The following is a 7,606-nucleotide window of genomic DNA, read 5'->3' on the forward strand; positions in this document are numbered from 1 at the left end:
GAGCTCAAACAATCCGCCCGCCTTGGCCTCCCAGAGTGCTAGGATTACAGGCGTGAGCCACCATGCCCGGCCGGTTAAATAACCTTTGATAAGGTTGCCAAGATCATTCAATGGGGAAAGGGCAATCTCTTCAACAAATAGTGCTGGGGAAGTTGAATATCTGTATTCAAAAGAATGAAGTTATATCATACCCTCAAATTAACTCAGAATGGATTAAAGACCTAAACATAAGACCCAAAGTATACAACTATCAAACTATAACACTCCTAGAAGAAAACACAAGGGAAAAGCTTAATGATATTGGACTTGGCAAGGATTTCTTGGATATGACACCAAAAACACAGGCAACAAAAGAAAAAAATAGACAAATGAAACTACAACAAAACAAAAATTCTATATGTCAAAACATAAACAACAGAGTGAAAAGGCAACTTACAAGAAGGGAGAAAATATTTGTTAATCACAAATTTGACAAAGGGTTAATGTCCAGAATATATAAAGAGCTCCTAAAACTCAACAACAAAAAAATCAAATAAACTGATTTAAAAATGGGCAAAAGCCTTGAATAGACATTTCTCCAAAGATGATACACCAATAGCCAATAATCACATGAAAAGATGCCCATCATCACTAATTATGAGAGATCTAGTCTGCTTCCAGGGTTAGGTTGAAAACTGTGGAAGGGCCAGCTCTTTTCCATAAACTCAAGGTCACCCCCCACCATGCAGTTTCAAGTGGTTCCACACTAGTGAATTAATCAGAAGAAAAGTCTTTCCCTGTAAGCAGGGTTTTGGTGGCATAGTTAATAGGATGTTGGCTTCAAATCACAAAACATTCCTCGTGTTTGTTATTTTGCTGAGACCATTTCCATTCTTCTAATTTTTATTCTTTTATTAACAATCTCAAATTTTCAAACCAGACCTTTGAGCTATACTAGACTAGAGATTAAAAAAAATTATTGGCCTATCGATATTATCTTGATTAGTTTCCAACATTTAATTATAATAGTTAGTCAATATTTGATCAGTTACCTGTGGCTCCCACCTGAATTAGTTGCCACCATTTAGAAAGCATGAGATTTTTACCACACAAAAAAAATCTGGATTTCTGGCTTTTCTTGAAAAATTAGGTCTGTCAGAGCAAAGAGTGATCAGAAGTCATGTGGCAACAAATTCTTTTGGCAACACTTCCCACCCTAACCGTTCTACTTATTTATGAGAACAGAAAAGCCTCTGGAAAGATAAAAACACATTTCTGAGAGGCTATTTAGGGAATCGCCATTGTGAACAGTACTTAAATAGAAGTTTGCTTATAATTCAAGCCACGGTGGATTTAACACCGGAGTTCTGGGGCAGACATGGGAGAGATATAAGCTTATTTTTCTATGCCAGAATTTGAATTGTCAAGCAATATACCACCAATTCAATAAGAATTAGACCATAAAGATCAAGACTAGCTATAACTTTGGAACAAGAGAATTATACCAGTTTTGAGATTTGTTTTGAAAAAACAAATGCACAAAGACTTACAGCCTGAAAAGTTGGCAAGGACAAAGCAATAGCTTCAGCAACTGCAGAGAAGGTCATTTTCCAGGCAAATGATAACACTGTAAAACATTTATTGAATATTTACCATGTGCTAGGCACTGTTCTAAGCAATCTATGTGAATTGTCATATTTAATATACACAGAACCTAATGAGGTAGACACCATTATTGTTCTTGTTTTACAAATGAAGAAGCTCAAGCTCAGAGAGGTTAAGTAACTTGCCCAAAGTCAGATAGTTATTAAGTGGTAGAGTTAAAGTTTGAGTATAGACTAGTTGAACTGCAGAGGCCACTCTCTAAACCAGTGGTCCCCAACTTTTTTGGCACCAGAGACCCATTTCATGGAACACAATTTTTCCACACATTTGGGTGGGGGAGAGGGGCAGAGCTCAGGTGGTGATGCGTGGCTGGTTCCTAACGGGCCATGGATTGGTACTGGGCCACAGCCCAGGGGTTGGGGACCCAGCTCTTAACCCTCTACAGGTGAGGTCCCCAACCCCCAGTCCACCTGTTAGGGACCAGGCTGTAGAGCTCCACCACCTGTCACTTCCCCACTCCGCCCCCCTTGAAAAAATCCATGAAACTGGTACCTCGTGCCAAAAAGGTTGGGGACCACTGCTGAACGTGCTCATAACCTATTTTGCAGCTCTACAGCCTGGCATAGTTTGAAATTATTTGGTGCTCTTAAATTCCCCAATGCACTGATGACATTAGTTTTCAAATGAAAACAACTAGAACGTGGACAGAAGGTGACTGATTTCAATTCAGGGCTGAGCGAATATTAAGGATGTAGTGATCAGAACCAAGCCCTGAGACAAAACACCTCAGCATGGCAGCACTATGGGGTGGGAGAGCATGGGTATGTAAGCAGTCCCAGCTCTGCACTTACTAGTTGCATGTCCTGAGGCAAGCCAGGCTCAGTCCCCACCTCTGCAGAGTGGATGACAATATCTACCTCCCAAGGTCACTGTGAGGAATAAATGAGTTAACATAGGCATATACCAGGTAGGCAATGAGCAGTCCAGAAATGCTAGTTGCAACCCCTTGCACTGACCCACAAGAGTTTAAAACTATAATTTTGTTACTAAAAAAGATATTTGATGGTATGTATGTGTTTTTCACTTGGACAAACTGGCTGATGGGGCTCTGGAAGCAGCTGGCACCAAGTCTCAACCTGTTTCACTTAAGCGTTTAAGGATGCCTTTGGCTCCTACCAATTTCCTCGGGTGGATTTCCGGGGAGTGGAGTAGATGGCAAATAATGATCCTTAATCCCTTTATTGGAGGGGCGATGCCTTGTAGAGGTGAATTGAACTTGACATGTGGGAACCAGAAGGAGACTGGAATCATTGGACTATCTGTAGAACCACAATATCACTTCACTCCCTAAAAAATAGGCTCTTGTCAGATTTGAGGATGAATTCAGTTTTCTTCATCTGCATTGGGAAAATTCACTAATGCACATCCCTTAGTTTACTTAGGCCCCAGGCTTCCTAAAGATTAAACATGGAGTTTTTCCCAAGGATGTTATAATAATTTGTCTATAATTGTTTCTTAATTTTTCTGAGGGCCCAGCTCTGCAATTTCCTATGTATTTTCTTCTCTCGCAAGCAATGATCAAGCTTAAAGTGAACAGTAATCCAACTGTTCATTCTAAATCTATCTTCCACTTACAGTCTCATGAAATTATCAGTGTAGAATGAGAGAGGACCCCGTCCAAACATCCTATTTTCCTGGGGGGAGCCCCAGAGCCCCAGAGGTTGACCGTCTCATCCCTTTGCCAACCTCACAGAGCCCAGACCAGGACCTGGCCTCCTGGCCTCTGATCTAGTGCTCTTTCCTTGTCACCCCCTACAAACAGGAGGTTTGTTGCTGGAGCTGTGCTGATGAAGAACCTTAGTAACGACTTATGAACTAGCATTTCGCCTCTGAGACTGAGAGTAAGCAGTTGACTTCTCATTACTTCCACTTGCACCCAAGCCACTGCTGTCTCTTGCATGCTCCTGGATGCTTCCTGCGTCCAACCTTGCCTTTCCTCCTGATCTCCATACAGCAGCCGGAGGACCACATTAAAACATTACTTAGACCATGGCACTGCTCAGTTGAAATCCCTGCAACAACTCCCTATTTTATTACGAGTGAAAGTGAAAATTCTTACAATGACTGACTGCCCCACATGTTTTCCTCCTCTCCCCCTACATACATTTTGTCCTGAATATGATTGTGTCCTTGCTGTTCCTTGAACAGCACGCTCCCAGTCTCAGGGTCTGTGCACTAGCTCTCCCCTCTTTCCCATATCTGCATGGCTCATTCCTTCACCTCCTGTGCACTTTGCTCAGATGTCACCTCCATGGGGCCTACACTGACCACCCAATTTAAAATTGCAAAGCCTTCCCCAGCACTACTCTGCTTTATTTTCTTCCATGGCACTTGTCACCATCTGCATTAGTGTGCTTGGCTGCCATAACAGAATACCACAGACTGGATGGCTTGCATAAGAGACGTCATCTTCTCCCAGTTGGTCCTGGAGGCCAGGAGTCCACGATCAGGGTGCCAACAAATTCCATTTCCTGGCTTGTAGGTGGCTGTCTTCTCACTGTGCCCTCACATGGAGACTTTCTCCACATGATAAGAGAGAGGGAGTGAACTTTCTGGTGTCTCTTCTTATAAGAAAACTTTGTTTTTTAATAATAAATCTCAGAGACCAACTGCTATAATCCTATCAGATCAGGGCCCCATCATTACGCCCGCAGTAACCTTAATTACTTCCTTAGAGACCCCATCTCTAAAAATAGCCACACTGGAAATTAGGGCTTCAATGTAAGAATTTAGGGGTGGGGAGCACAAACATTCAGTTTGTAATACCATCTGACATTCTGTATTAATTCCTTTTTTTGTTTATTGTTTATCTTCCCTCACTAGAATGAGAGCAGGGATTTTTGTCTGTTCTGTCCACTCCTTGCTGCAGTGCCTTGTACGAGGTAGGGGCTCGATAAATATTTGTGAAAGAATGAATGAAGCATCTAGCCCTTATGTGGGAGGCAGCCCCGAAAATGGCTCCAGATGATTTCTGGCTCCTGGTATTTATGCCCTTGTGTAATCTCCTCCCCTTGAATATGGGTTAGACTGAGTGACTGACTTCTAGTGCACACATTGTGGAAAAAGTGATGGGATGTTACTAAGGTCAGGTTATTATAAGAGGACTCTGGCTTCCATCCTGCTTCCTCTCTTGCTCTCTCACTTGCTCGCTCTGATGGAAGCTGCCTGTCATGCTGGGAGCTGCCCCTGGAGAGACCCACCTGGCAAGGAACTGAGGAAAACCTCTAAAGAACTTAATTTTGGGCCGGGCACAGTGCTCATGCCTGTAATCCTAGCACTCTGGGAGGCCAAGGCGGGCGGATTGTTTAAGCTCAGGAGTTCAAGACCAGCCTGAGCAAGAGCGAGACCTCGTCTCTACTAAAAAAAATAGAAAGAAATGATCTGGACAACTAAATATATATATATATATATATATATATATATATATATATATATATGAATTAGCCGGGCATGGTGGCGCATTCCTGTAGTCCCAGCTACTCGGGAGGCTGAGGCAGTAGGATTGCTTGAGCCCAGGAGTTTGAGGTTGTCGTGAGCTAGGCTAATGCCATGGCACTAACTCTAGCCAGGGCAACAGAGTGAGACTCTGTCTCAAAAAAAAAAAAAAAAAAAGAACTTAATTTTGCCAACAAACACCTTAAAAGAGTGACCTTAAAAGAGAATCTTACCCCAGTCAATCTTGCAGATGAGACCACAGGCCCAGTTGATATCTTGATTGCAACTTTGTGAGAGACCCAGAGGCACCCAGCTAAGCCAGGCCCAAATTCCTGACCAGAGAAATTATGAGATAAAAAATATTTGCTATTTTAAGTTACAAGTTTTGGTGTAAATATTTTATACAGCAATGCCTAAATAATACATTTAATAATGTGGGAATGATGTCTTTCAGAGCAGAAATTTAAACTTTAATTTTAGAAAGATCATTTGATCTTTGGGCTGTACTGATAATTTGGGGGGCATTCAATTACTATAGGCCTAAACTATGATAATTCAAGTGCTTTATCCAAGACTTGAGTTTGCTGAGTAGGGGTCAGCAAACCATAGCCCACAGGCCAGATATCTGTTTTTATAAATATGGATTCACTAGAACACAGACATACCCATTCATTTATACATGGTCTATGGTGGCTGCTTTGCAGAATTGAGTAGGGACCACAGAGACCATCTGGCCAGCAAACCTAAAGGTTTTAGTAATACTATCTGTTCTTTTAAAAAAATTTGTTGACCCCAGCTCTAGGAGCAAAAACTAATAGAGTTCTTGATATCTCCACGCTTGGTGCTTTCTGAAGCACTGGTAGACCCTTTGCCTTCTCTCTACAGATCTTCTTTAAAAGCCCAGTAAGTGGGTCTGATAATTGCCACCTAACCATGCAAGCAAGATTATTGCTAAGTGTTTTAGGGCAGTGGCCTTAACATCATATTGCTACCAAGGACACCATGCACATATATTAAATATATAGTTGAAACAAATGTATCACAAACCAATACTTATCCTTTAGGTAGGATGTCCTCTGTTGTTTTCTATTCTATTTTTTTTTTTATTTCTTGTTGTTAACAAATACTAGTCTTTCTCACTAAATTGATCTCTCAAGTGGGATTGCTGAATGGACATGACCCACTGGGTGAGAAAACCCAGGCAGGTCCTGGGTATGGTATCAGGTAGACCTGACTTTTTTTTTTTTTTTAATTTCAGCATATTACGGTGGTACAAATGTTTAGGTTATGTGTATTGCCCTTGCCCCATCCGAGTCAGAGCTTCAAGCATGTCCATCCCCCAGACGGTGCGCACCGCATCCATTAGGTGTGTATATACCCAGTACCTCCTCTCCCCTCCCATCTGCCTGACACCTGATGAATGTCATTACTATATTTGCACTTAAGTGTTGATTAGTTAATACCAATTTGATGGGGAGTACATGTGGTGCTTGTTTTTCCATTCTTGGGATACTTCACTTAGTAGAATGGGCTACAGTTCTATCCAGGATAATACAAGAGGTGCTATATCACCATTGTTTTTTGTGGCTGAGTAGAACTCCATGGTATACAAATACCACATTTTATTGATCACTCATGTATTGATGGGTACCTGGGTTGTTTCCACATCTTTGCAATTGTGAATTGTGCTGCTGTGAACATTCTAGTGCAGATGACTTTTTTATAGAATGTCTTTTTTTCCTGTGGGTAGATGCCCAGTAATGGGATTGCTGGATCAAATGATAGTTCTATTTTTATCTCTTTGAGGTATCTCCATATTGCTTTCCACAGAGGTTGCACTAGTTTGCAGTCCCACCAGCAGTGTATGAGTGTTGCTGTCTCTCCACATCCACGCTAGCATTTATTGTTTTGGGACTTTTTGATAAAGGCCATTCTCACTGGAGATAAGTGATATCTCATTGTGGTTTTCATTTGCATTTCCTTGATGATTAGAGATGGTGAGCATTTTTTTATATGTTTGTTAGCCTTTAGTCTATCTTCTTTTGAAAAGTTTCTGTTCATGTCCTTTGCCCACTTTTTGATAGGGTTCTTTGATTTTTTCTCGCTGATTTTCCTGAGTTCTGTATAGACTCTAGTTATCAGTTCTTTATCGGATGTGTAACATGCGAATATTTTCTCCCATTCTGTAGGTTATCTGTTTGCTCTCATGACAGTTTCCTTGGCTGTACAGAAGCTTTTTAATTTGATGAGGTCCCATTTATTTATTTTTGTTGTTGCTGTGATTGCCTTTGGTGTCTTCTTCATAAATTCTTTGCCTAGGCCAATGTCTTTAAGAGTTTTTTCCAACATTTTCTTCTAGAATTCTTATAGTTTCACACCTTAGGTTTAAGTATGTTATCCATAACGAGTTGATTTTTGTGAGAGGTGAAAGGTGTGGATCCTGCTTCAGTCTTCTACATGTGGCTATCCAGTTTTCCCAGCACCATTTATTGAATAAGGATTCTTTTCCCCAGTGTATGCTTTTGTC

This window comes from Propithecus coquereli, unplaced genomic scaffold (assembly GCF_000956105.1).
Source record: "Propithecus coquereli isolate 6110/MARCELLA unplaced genomic scaffold, Pcoq_1.0 Scaffold14, whole genome shotgun sequence".
Lineage (NCBI taxonomy): Eukaryota > Metazoa > Chordata > Mammalia > Primates > Indriidae > Propithecus > Propithecus coquereli.